Here is a 13,488-nt window from a genome sequence, read left to right as displayed (position 1 = left end):
CCTCAACCCTCCTCCTCAATGCTTACAAGATTGTCTTGCTTTTACTTTTAACATCATGAAGCCTTGATTTTGAAATGCATGATGAACTCACCGAGCTAGTGGTCCATCTGAACAAGGGAGGAGGGGACATGATTCAGCTTTTCTAATCCATCTGAGGCCACTCATCGTCCATACTATATTCTGTTTGATGCGCTTGCACTGCTCCCACAGATCCATCTGAGGCCACTCATCGTCCATACTATATTCTGTTTGATGCACTTGCACTGCTCCCACAAATCAATCTGAGGCCACTCATCGTCCATACTATATTCTGTTTGATGCGCTTGCACTGCTCCCACAGATCCATCTGAGGCCACTCATCGTCCATACTATATTCTGTTTGATGCGCTTGCACTGCTCCCATACATCAATCTGAGGCCACTCATCGTCCATACTATATTCTGTTTGATGCACTTGCACTGCTCCCACAGATCCATCTGAGGCCACTCATCGTCCATACTATATTCTGTTTGATGCGCTTGCACTGCTCCCACAGATCCATCTGAGGCCACTCATCGTCCATACTATATTCTGTTTGATGCGCTTGCACTGCTCCCACAGATCCATCTGAGGCCACTCATCGTCCATACTATATTCTGTTTGATGCGCTTGCACTGCTCCCACAGATCAATCTGAGGCCACTCATCGTCCGTACTATATTCTGTTTGATGCGCTTGCACTGCTCCCACAGATCAATCTGAGGCCACTCATCGTCCGTACTATATTCTGTTTGATGCGCTTGCACTGCTCCCACAGATCAATCTGAGGCCACTCATCGTCCATACTATATTCTGTTTGTTGCGCTTGCACTGCTCCCACAGATCAATCTGAGGCCACTCATCGTCCATAATATATTCTGTTTGATGCGCTTGCACTGCTCCCACAGATCAATCTGAGGCCACTCATCGTCCGTACTATATTCTGTTTGATGCGCTTGCACTGCTCCCACACATCCATCTGAGGCCACTCATCGTCCGTACTATATTCTGTTTGATGCGCTTGCACTGCTCCCACAGATCCATCTGAGGCCACTCATCGTCCATACTATATTCTGTTTGATGCGCTTGCACTGCTCCCACAGATCAATCTGAGGCCACTCATCGTCCATACTATATTCTGTTTGATGCGCTTGCACTGCTCCCACAAATCAATCTGAGGCCACTCATCGTCCATACTATATTCTGTTTGATGCGCTTGCACTGCACCCACAGATCAATCTGGGGCCACTCATCGTCCATACTATATTCTGTTTGATGCGCTTGCACTGCTCCCACAGATCAATCTGAGGCCACTCATCGTCCATACTATATTCTGTTTGATGCGCTTGCACTGCTCCCACAAATCAATCTGAGGCCACTCATCGTCCATACTATATTCTGTTTGATGCGCTTGCACTGCTCCCACAAATCAATCTGAGGATAGCAACTTAATTTTCTGCCACCAATCTCACATTCATTCACATTTACAGAACGTTTACAGAATTTTCAGTGGTACATTTTGAGCCTTTTCTTACATACACTTTATTAATCTCTAAATAATACTTGATTTTCTAAGCAGTCACAGGGCCCCCTGAGTAGGCTTCACAGACAACAACGGTTCCCTGGACCACAGGTTAAGAATCACTGCCCTAGACACACATTTCAGTATTCTCTCTTCTTAAATAACAAAATCACTGAAGAGTTGACAGAATGTGAGTGAATGAATACATCAAGAATTATTTTAGAATTAATGTGCATTAGTGTACATTGCATGAAGGTGTTACATCTATAGTACAGAAGAATACATCAATGACAAAAATGCATTTAACATTAGTTAATCTATTCATAAACGGTAGTAGGGAAACAAGGAACTGCTGCACCAAAAGTATAATTTACATCTAATGTCTAAAAACTAACTTAAAGCAATCAATAGTTTAAAATATCAATGGTTGAATGGCACTTGCAGAAATATGTTCCAGCAGCTTCCTCCTTCCTATGGATGACGTGAATTGTTAGGCTAATGACATCAATTTATGACTTAAACTCACACACTCTCTAGTTTCAATATGTTTCATACTTTTGGGAAAGTATTACAGAACACTTGGGTCATGTGATATTAGGAGGAAAGTTATTACATATTTACAGTTTCTCACATTAGCTTTTTTTTTTTAACAGCGTTATTTTCATTTTAAGGGCAACAATACATTGACAAAAGCAGCTTACAAAATGCAATTCTGTTTTATTGTTATTTGTCTCCTTGGAGTCACACAACTGGATGTGTGATTGACTGTGTGCAGCTCTTTGTTCTGCACTGAAAGCTAGAGACAGATTTCTTATCAATCTACAAAGCATTTAAATTATTCAAACATCCTCACTGCCCTCTGCCCAGGTGCAGAAGACAAATCTCTTTAGTGACAGGTGCTGAGACACTTGACTCTCATTGGGTCACAAAGCCTTCAATACGAAACATGCCAGGATGTACAGAACTGGCAACATAGATGTGCTGTGTTCATTCGGGTATTTAACAGCAAGTAACAGTTTCATTTTCAAGTTCTGAAAGTGACCTCATCCCAAACTACCACTACTAGGATCAAGTGATGGTGGTCCGCAGCAGGGACTCAGCACTTTACTAGTAATTCAATGAAATGCATTCGTTTTTATCCATCTTAGGCTACTGAAGATGTTTCCATTTCTTTCTTCTCACATTAATATTTTATCAGAGAACTAATTCATCTACACGAGGCTGGACTATGAGAATACTCTATTTGGCGTCTCGAGCAACACAGAAGCACATTTAAGATGAGTCAGAAAGCTGCGGTCTATCTGGTGGTCCGAGAAAGTCACAACTGCATCACAAATGTTCATTCTTTACTCACGAGGCAGCACACACTCTTTAAGTCCTTGCATTCACCATCAGAGCTATATAAACTGAGAGTTCCTTTTTGCTTTTAAACATAAATCTGAATATCATTTGTGTTTCTTTTCTTCTCAATCCAGATTTCTTTTCCCGTGCCAAGGTTCTAGAAATGTATAGAATTTAGTCAATAGTTCTGGATGCTAGCTTCTAAGAGCTGGAATTCTTTCCTGTTGAAGATTCAATCTTTACTTAACGGTCAAGCCTTCAGAAACCTATTAGGATCTAAACGTTTCAACATCTTTTTCTCCTATCAACAGTTTTGCCATCATACACTGATTCTATCCTTGCACCAGTCAGAATTTGGTTGAATGATTCTCTGCAAATAACAAACTCATAAAATATATTTACGGGAGTGGCTAAGATGGCCACCGTGTAGGAGCCTTTCTCCTGCGCTCCGCCATCGGCCTGGAGAAACACCAGCTTGTGCGCCCTGTTGTACAACCAGTAGGCACGGGCAGTGTCCCCTGGTGCTGTGCGGGCCCCTGATACTGGCCGCAGAACCGGTGCGTGGTCTGGCAGATGGCGAAAGCAGGGCTGTGGCACGTCACGAATGGCGCGGAGGCCTCTTGGGTCCCTGCCGGGGTGAGGAGGCCCGGTTTGCGGGGGATGTTGTGTGGGGGCACCCCCCAGTGCACAGCCCATCAGCCTGGTGAGTGTCTCCTGGGGCCGGGGGACCTTGTGTGGTGCTGCGGGCCAGGGGCACTGACCGGTTGCCTGCGGAAGTGGGCTGAGGAGGACCGCGTGTGACGCGGAAACTGCTGGGGGCTTTTGAGGCCCAACCGGATGCCGAGGAGTGGTCAGACAGCCCCCTGATCACCGGTCGGGCGAAGGAGAGGCGCCGGAGCCGCGCTGGCTTAAAGGAAGGACAAGACAGGCCTAGCGGAGCGGAGGCCCATGGACGCTTGAGTGGCTGCAGAGAAGGTAGAAGGTGATGTAATCAAACGACAGAGAGCGGGAGCACCGAGGCCGTTGGGGACATGAAATAAGAGCGGCTGCGTTGCGCGGCCGGAGAAGCGAGCCAGTCTTCCACGTGAGGATCTGGGACGGGGCGGATCAGACCAGCGACTCCGAGACTGCCTGGGACCCTGGGCTACGGGTAGGCGAGGGGGGGGGGGTGAGCGGACACCCCCAACCCAGAGACCTACGTGACTGCTGCTGTGTTTGGCCACCAACGGCGAGTCAGGTGAATGACGTAGGACATTCTGGGGCACCTTGACCCCAGCACAAGAACTGCGACAGAGGCCAAATTTGGGGAAAACTTGGAACTAGGATAGGGGCGCTCTGCACGGCCCGGAGACTGGACTGAGGGTTGACACCGGACCTGACGACTCAGGTATCAGCGACGGTACAGAGACACTCAACGAGCAGACGAACGCAGCTGGTGGACTATATTTCCAATAAGGTCAGAGATCGCTCACGGGACGGCTGCAATGATGTCCCAGGGACATAACAAGAAGGAGGGTTCCCTCAAGGACCTCTTCAACAAAATTCCAGCCAAGAAGGCACAGCCATTCGAGCCCCCGTTGACGGAACGTGGAGAGTCGGTAGACCAAGGAACATAGGGAGACGGAGAAGCACCCCTGACTAGTTGCTTCATGGAGCAGCTATTTGGGTCCCTACGTGGAGACTTGAAACAAGAAATAGTGGTGGAGGACTAAGAACTTAAACGAGAAGTTGTGGATCTGGGGCAGTGAGTAGACACATTAAAACAAGCCAGTGATGCGCAAGAGGAAGAACTGGACTGCTACAAGAGAGAGCCTCTTACCCTACAGGACAAGAATCAAGAACTGCAATACCAGATCGAGGATTTGGAGAATAGGTCACGACGCTCCAATATTTTAATAAAGGGTGTACCATCGCAAGCGGTGACGGGAGTGCTAGAGGACTTTGTGGTGCGCCTTTTCCAACATATGGCACCGGCCCTAAAGAATCAGACTGTGATGCTTGACAGAACACACAGGGTTGGCCATCCGATCTGCTCACAAGGTCAAGCTCAGGACACACTGACCTGCCTGCATCACTACAAAGGGAGACCATAATGTCAGTGGTATGAGACCAAACATTAATTGACTTTGAGGGTTTTTGAGTTTATTCCAGGACTTATCGACGCTGACGCTACAGCATTGTAGGGTGTTCCGACCTGTAACGGACTTCCTAAGAGAAAGTGGTATTAGATATAAGTGGGGCCATCCTTTCCGCCTCCACTTCGTCTGACAAAATGAAACCCACAGCATCCGCACGTTGGAGGAGGCACAGGCCATGGATGGAATGCCATCCCCCTCAGAGACATGGCACAGTCGCCAAAGGAACGAGAGCAGCAACCGCGAATTGATGGGGGGGCGCTCAAAAACTGAGGCCAGACGAACCAAACATCATAAGCCCACAACGGCAGAGAGTCAAAAAGAGAGGGTGACATTACTTAAAAGCCTACGCAGCCATGAAAGCGTCTCGGAAGTGGATTCGGACCAATGAAGATCCACATACAATCTTGACAAAGAACTGCGGCCCGATGGGCAGTTAGAGAAGCAGAGCACAATCTGGTGAAGGCAAAGGGACACTTGACTGAGACCGCCATGTGGCGGAGCTCCAATCCCCTCAACAGTGGTGGTCGCCTGATGACGGAATGAGGACCGGGCTCACCCCCAGATTGATCTACGTTTGTTCTCCGGCGGGGAAAACTTTTCAGTTTATACCTTGTTGTTTGTTCTCTCTTTCCCTATTCCCCATCCCTCATTCCCGAGTTTGCAGGGCCACTCCTTACACCCTTGCCAGTCACGGGTACACATACCTGAGTACTTTTCCTATTGGGTAAAGGGTTCAATCAACACTGTATCAGTAAGCCTCACCTTCCCCATGACCACTGCCCTTAGTCTAAATGTTCAGGGTCTTAATGCAGCTGTGAAACGTCAAGTACTGCTGATACAGCTCAGAGACGCAAGGGCTGATCTTTGCCTGCTACTGGAAACTCATCTAGTTCGCTCAGACTGGAAAAGGCTGAGACCACGCTGGTTTGACAGACAATTTCACTCCTCAGGCCCCAGGAGGCGGGCAGGGGTAGCAATCCTTTTGGCCACCAACTTCCTGGGACGGGCACTTGGTGTACAAGCCTAGATTCCTGGGAGTCTTCTCTCCCTTCACATAGACCTTCAAGGCTGATGGTAGCTACCATTTACGTTCTGAACAAACAGCAGGCACGATTCTTAAGAGATGTCCTGGGGAGGGTTCTGGCTACCCTGGACGAGGACATTGTGGTGGAGAGAGACTTTCACCTAGTGCAAGACACCCAGCTTGACAGATCAGTTCAGAGATATGGCCATACGGTTGCCTTCCCAAAGAATTTCCGGGAGTGGGTGGGGGCGGCACTACTCATAGATATCTGGCGCAAGCAGCACCCGACGGAGAGAGCATACTCTTTCTTCTCTGCTGCGCACCAGACCTACGCATACATTGACCTTTTCCTCACCTCACCACGCGTTACCAACCGGGTAACCAAGACTAAGATCGGGATGGCATCCCTGTTGGATCACGCCTTGCTCAAGTTGTCGCTCAGCCTTTCACCGCACGTCCCAGATGCAAAACGTTGGCACTCCTAACATACAAGGACACACTAGCAGAAATTGAGGACACGATAAAGCATTACCTAGACACAAATGACACCCCTGAGGTCAGTGTTGCCACTTTATGGAAAACTCTTAAAGCAGTTATTAGGGGACATGGCATAGCGATAGTGGTGAGACTAAATAAGGCCAGATGGGAAAAAGGCCATGAGCTAGAGGATGACATAAGGAGTCTGTAAGTCACCCATGGCCGGACTGGGTCTTTGGTAGTGAGGAGACAACTTAGCACTCTCTGTAAGCAGCTACAAACCTTAGACGGGGATAAGGCAGAATACGCCCTATTACACACTAAGCAGAAATACTAAGCAGGGGGTAATAAAGCGGGCCACCTACTGGCTCACCGACTCCGTGTGCAGGCAGCAGGACGACGTGTGGTGGAGCTCCAATTGCCTGATGGCAGGTGGACCTGCCAAGAGGAGCAAATTTTACACCAGTTTGAGCAGTTCTACTCTGACTTGTACACAGCAGAAGAACTTGATGAGAAGGGAGTGGAAGGCTATCTGAACTCTGTCGCCCTGACCCGAATCCCCCCAGCTGCTAGTGAACTAATGGACGGGGATATCACTACAGCGGAGGTCCTTGTGGCCATACACCGTTTACAACCAGGTAAAGCGCCTGGTGCAGACAGCTTTGAATCAGAATTCTATAAGTCCTTTGATGCCCAGCTAGCCCCAGTGCTGGCTCAATTATACAATATTTTAAGCATGGCTTCCCCACTCCCCCCACTATGCAACTAGGCGTGGTGACCGTTATCCCTAAGCCGGGGAAGGACCCGCGCCTGTGCTCCTCACACTGACCCATCACATTACTGCATGTGGATGCCAAGATCTTTACGGGAGTCCTAGCCCACAGGCTGAACCCATACCTGCTGGGCCTAATCGACCCGGACCAAACTGGGTTCAGCCCTGAGCACTCCTGTAGCGATAATACTAAAAGATTATGCTATTTACTGGACAAGGTACATCACGCCCAAATCCTAGCCCTTCTTCTTTGTATTGACGCAGAAAAGGCCTTTGACCGGCTCCACTGGTATTACCTCCATGAGGTTCTGAGGCATTTCGGGCTTGGTTCCAGATTCTGCGACTGGATACGCTGCAATTATAATAAACCTAGAGGTATGGTATCTGTGAATGGCAGATTGTCCCAGCAGTTTTCTATTTTAAGGGGCACACTGCAGGGCTGCCCCCTCTCACCTCTACTTTTTGCAATATACATGGAGACCTTTGCTGAACGTATACGCAATCATCCAGATATAACTGGGCTACCGATGGGTGGTAGAACGCATAAACTGGCTCTCTACACAGATGATGTGCTGCTCCATCTCTCTCAACCTCAAATCTCCTTGGCAGGGGTCATGACAGAACTGATAACATTTGGTAAAGTCTCAGGCTTTACAACCAATCTCACCAAATCATCAATACTGAACTTAACTATCCCAGAGGCAGAGAGGTGCACTCTAGAGGTGAGGCTGCCCTTCTCATGGGCCGCACAAGAAATCATGTATCTGGGCCTGAAAATAAATCCCATGCCCGAAGCGACGGCAGCATGCAACTACACAAGTATATTGGATACTGCTCGCACTGAACTGACGAAAGGGAGGGCCTACAGCCTCTTGTGGCTGGGTCGTACAGCTGCTATTAAGATGACTCTTCTGCCTAAAATACTTTACCTCATGCAGAAACTGCCACTGCAGCCACCTCCCCACCTGCTAGACAAGTTGCAGGCACTTAAATGGGAGTATATTTGGAGTGGCAAGAGGGCTAGAATGTCGAAGGGCCAGGAATGCCTATCGCAGGCAGAGGGAGGCCTGGGTGTCAGGCATCTGCTTAGCTACTATTACGCAGCTCAGCTGCACTATATGGTCAAATGGGCCCGCCTGCAGACGTAAAAATACTGGTGTTTTATTGACCAGGCAGTAGCGGGAATGCACATATGGAAGGTGCCATGGCTACATAGAAGACACTGTCCGCCCGGAGTGTATGTTTCCCCAGTCCTGCGGGTTACGATGGCAGCATTGGGTCAGGGTATAGATGGCAAAGGGACTGTCCATGCCGATCTCCCCCCAGACACCGCTTATTGGCAACCCCAATTTCGCCACCACAATTGGGGAGCCTGCTTATCTAACGTGGCAGGACTCACAGTGCAAGAGAATCATGGACCTCTTTAATGAGAAAGATGTCATGGACTTTAGCTGACTATAGGCAGAGTATGGTTTCCCTGACAACGCATACTGGCAATACCTGGCTGTCCACCACTGGGTAACCTCCCCCGCAATACGTCCGCATGCGAGCAGACCCCTAACTTGCTTCAAACAGTGGCTCCTAACTAGGGAAACGGACAAGCGATTCCTGTCCGATATTTACGCCTTTTTGGTTACGCCGACCACGCTTCTCACCACACCAGCCAAACGCAGATGGGAGTTCGAATGCGAGTGCACCTTTACAGATCGAGAGTGGCGGGATATTTTACACAGGGCACGAGTGACAGCCCGCGCCACAACCACCAAAGAAATGGTCCTGAAAATAGCCCACTACGTGTATTACACACCCGCTTGGATGGCTAAATGGGGGGTGCATAGCAATGGTAAGTGTTGGTGTGGATGCAGACAGCAGGGCACACTCACTCACTTGTTGTGGCACTGTCCAAAAGTTACCCCCTTTTGGGGCCCAATTCTCCAAGCAATAGATGATATTTATAACACCAACATACCTCTGTTTCCTAGTTATAGCCTGCCGGGCCTCCCCAACCACCAAACATACCCGCTCCGCTCCTCTAGGGGCCGGGCTATTACTCTGGCCTTGGGAGCTGCTAAGCAGCTACTGCTGGCGCGCTGGGGCTCGGAGTCTATCCCCACTCAAACTGACTGGTTACACAAATTGTGGACACTTATGGGCATGGAAAAACTGACGGGAGCAGCGACCAGTACACTACCCTGCTTCGATAAAACATGGGGCCCGGCTCTTATACATATGGCAGCAGGGCTTAGGGAACTGACCGGCAACTCATACCTCCGCATCCTGCGGCTGACAAGGACAGTAAATTCTCATGGCTGAACCAATATACTTACCCCTGACAAACAATTCCGGCCGATAATCCGAGCTCTGGGTGGGCCCAATGACTGACAACAGCAAACCACTGAAATAAGGTATCCCCCGCCTCTACACCCCTTTACCTTCTCATCTTTCCTTCTTTTTGTTTCCCCCCCACCGGCCAATGGTTGTAGGTGGGAGATATTGTAATGTTCTTTAAAATAAATGAAAGAGATCTTAAACCATAAAATATATTTACATACAATTAAAAAATCTAATAAATCATTTAAATAGTCCATGGTGAGCCATCCAGTCTCCCAAGGATGGAGCTGTTGAACACCACTGCGGAAGTACCACTATGGTGGGTGCATTAACAAATGCATGTGATGATGGAAAATGAGCATCACTTCTCCTGCATTATCTTGGGAGGTAAATGCTGAGCACTGCAAACATTAACCCAGAGAGTTACTGTTCACATTTTCCTACTTTCGATTCTTGTGCTTTTGGACACTGTTCTCTTGCAACTGTCACTGAACCATCTTGCATAAAGCACCAAACACCACATTCAGCTATGAATATTCTCCAGTGTGTGCTTGTTTAATCGGTTTGAGTGTGTTGGGTTTATACGTTTTAGCACTAATTCCAGAAGTTAGCTGAAATACACGTGTTAGTCCAAGCATTGGTCATAGTGTTGCTTTTACAGGCAGCATGATCAGGTGTGCTTGGATGTTTTTCTTTAGAACTTTACTTCATCAAAGAAAAAACACACTTTTCCTTTTAGTCCACACTCTGTTGATGTCTTAATGTGTTGATTGCAACTTCTTTTCTTTTTCTTATAAGTAGAGAAATGAAATGAGCAACCACTGACAACAGACACTTTTATGATTCTACAACTATCTGCATGTTTTTTGTTTACTTACTAGCCAAGGCTTCTATCATCTACTTATCATCACTTGGAATTTGAATATCCCGCATTATTGTAATGTTATCATCTTCTGAAATTCACTGATAGCTATGTACACTTGGTAATCAACTAAAGCTCTTCTCTTATTCACTGCACTTGAATAGTTTTTACTCTTTGTGTGTTCGCTGATGTGTTTGTAGTTGCAATAACTGGCTACACCTCTTCACACATTCACTGCAGTTGTATGTCTTTTTCCCCGGTGTATGTTCACTGATGGCTTCGGATGTTTGATAACCAACGACAGCTCTTCACACATTCATTAAACTTGAATGGCTTTTCCCCTGTGTGTATTCGCTGTTTCCTTAATGTTGAAGATTCACTAAAATTACTTCCATACTCGCTGCAATGATTTCGTTTTTCACCTGTGTGTGATCACGGATGTTTTTGAAGATCTGATAAATGACTGAATCTCTTCTCATATTCATTGCAATATAATGGTTTCCCCCCCATGTGTGTTCACTGATGCCTTTGGAGGTGTGATAACAGACTAAAGCTCTTTCCACTCTCACTGCAATGGTATAGTTTTACCCCGGTGTGTGTTCGATGATGTTGTTGTAGGGCTGATAAGCAACTACAGCTCTTCACACGTTCACTGCAATGGTATGGTTTCTCCCGTGTGTGTTCGCTGATGTATTCGTAGGTGTGATAATTGCCGGAAGCTCTTCACACATTTAATGCAATTGTATGGTTTTTCCCCAGTGTGCGTTCGCTGATGTCTTTGCAGGCATGATAATTGACTAAAACGTTTTGCACATTCACTGCATCCGAAGGGCTTTTCCCCTGTGTGTATTTGCTGATGTTTCCTTAATGTTGAAGATGCACTAAAACTACTTTTTCTACATTGGCTGCATTGATAAGTTTTTTTGCCTGTGTATGTTCGTTGATTTTTTTGGAGATCTGATAACTGACTGAATCTCTTCACACATTCATTGCAATGGTATGGTTTCTCTCCTGTGTGTGTTCGCTGATGGCTTTGGAGGTGTGATAAATGACTAAAGCTCTTCATACATTCACTTCAGTTGTATGGTTTTTCCTGAGTGTGTGTTCGCTGATGCTGTTTTCAGTTTGATAAAAAACTAAAGCTCTTTTCACATTCATTGCACTTGAATAGCTTTGCTCCTGTGTGTATTCGCTGATGATTCCTTAATGTCGAAGAGCTACTAAAGTTACTCCCACATTCATTGCAATGATAGGGTTTTTCCCCGGTGTGTATACACTGATGGCTTTGGAGAGCTGATAATCGACTAAAGCTCTTCACACATTCAGTGCACTTGAATGGCTGTTCTCCTGTGTGTATTCGCTGATGATTCCTTAATGTTGAAGAGCCACTAAAGTTACTTCCACAGTCACTGCAATGGTATGGTTTTTCCCTGGTGTGTGTACGATGATGGGTTTGGAGATCTGATAACAGCCTAAAGCTCTTCAGACATTTATTGCACCTGAAAGGCTTTTCTCCTGTGTGTATTCGCTGATGTTTCCTTAATGTTGAAGATTCACTAAAACGACTTTCACATTCGCTGCAATGGTATGGTTTTTCGCCTGTGTGTGATCAGTGATGCTGTTGTAGGGCTGATAAGTAGCTAAAGCTCTTCACACATTCACTGCAATGGTATGGTTTTTCCCCTGTGTGTGTTCGCTGATGTATTCGTAGGTGTGATAACTGACTGAAACTCTTCACACATTCACTGCAATGGTATGGTTTTTCCCCTGTGTGTGTTCGCTGATGTATTCGTAGGTGTGATAACTGACTGAAGCTCTTCACACATTCACTGCAATGGTATGGTTTTTCCCCAGTGTGCGTTCGCTGATGTCTTTGCAGGCATGATAATCGACTAAAACTTTTTGCACATTCACTACATCTGAATGGCTTTTCTCCTGTGTGTGTTTGCTGATGGTGCTTTAATTGCGATGACAAACTAAAGCTCTCACTGCATGTGTATGATTCTTCTTTCTTGGTTAGAGTCTCTGGGTCGGGTCTATATTTGTCTACAGCACATGACTGTGTTTTCTGATGGGTCAACATGGTTGGTAAAGCACTTGTATTAATCTCACTTTCCTGTATTTGTTCGTATTAAGGACTTTTGATTTCCAATTTAAAAGTAAAGTACAATGGTCACTAAATACTTGCCAGACTCATAATATGAGCAAGGCTTCCTTACGAGAGATTATGTATTTAGATTGGATAACAGTTTTCAAGGCTTGTGGGTAAAGATTAATCCTCTTCCTTTTGGTTGATGTACATTGGGACAGTCCGTTGTATCGTAGACAGTAGAACTCTTCTTTTCTTTATCCTTCAGTTGTTGTCTCCACTCAGTTGTGCTTTTCTCTGGTTCTTGTGGTGTAGCCAGGAAGAGTTTACCTAGAGAATTGAATTATGGTCTGTTATCATTTTAGGAACCGGAGCACCGTGGTAAACACATCATACAGATCCCATGAATCAAAACTGGTGTTGGTCGCCTGTTTATTTAGGAGGTGGTTTGTCAGTGCTGTTGCCTTAATTTTCTTGAAATCATTTCACAGTCTTGTGGTGTGAAGGTGCACAGCTTACACTCTTGTGTTCACTGAATTGTCCTTTAGAGCTTCTTCCAGCGTCTGTCAGTTTATGCTCAGGGTTCTCAGTCTCTGACTGTACTGATGTTTTCCTGAATATTGGAGGTGATTGTTTCTGACCATTTTTGTTGACTTACAGAATCACTGTTGTTATTCATAAGCATTTCATGCATTCAAGGCTTGTTTTCTGTTGGATGTAAAGAGATTTAAAATTACGAAATGCAAATGTAACAGAATGTGAAAAACAATATTTAACTGGCTATAAACACCATCTCTTATTTACCATATTTGAAACTTAGCAATGTTTTTTTCACCACCCACAGATATTTAACTAAATGTTCTGTTGAACATGTCACATCTTATCCACTTCAGAAAAGGAGGTGATTTATTAGTG

The 13,488-nt window shown here is 46.2% G+C and overlaps 1 pseudogene; it reads right to left on the bottom strand.

Moving 5' to 3' along the window:
- Window positions 1-12,892, bottom strand: part of LOC138276144 (zinc finger protein 850-like) — a 96,976-nt pseudogene extending 84,084 nt beyond the window's left edge.
- Window positions 12,893-13,488: the final 596 nt, after the last annotated feature.

This window comes from Pleurodeles waltl, unplaced genomic scaffold, assembly GCF_031143425.1.
Source record: "Pleurodeles waltl isolate 20211129_DDA unplaced genomic scaffold, aPleWal1.hap1.20221129 scaffold_37, whole genome shotgun sequence".
In the NCBI taxonomy this organism is placed as follows: Eukaryota; Metazoa; Chordata; class Amphibia; order Caudata; family Salamandridae; genus Pleurodeles; species Pleurodeles waltl.
This window is presented reverse-complemented; position numbering and strand designations above follow the sequence as displayed.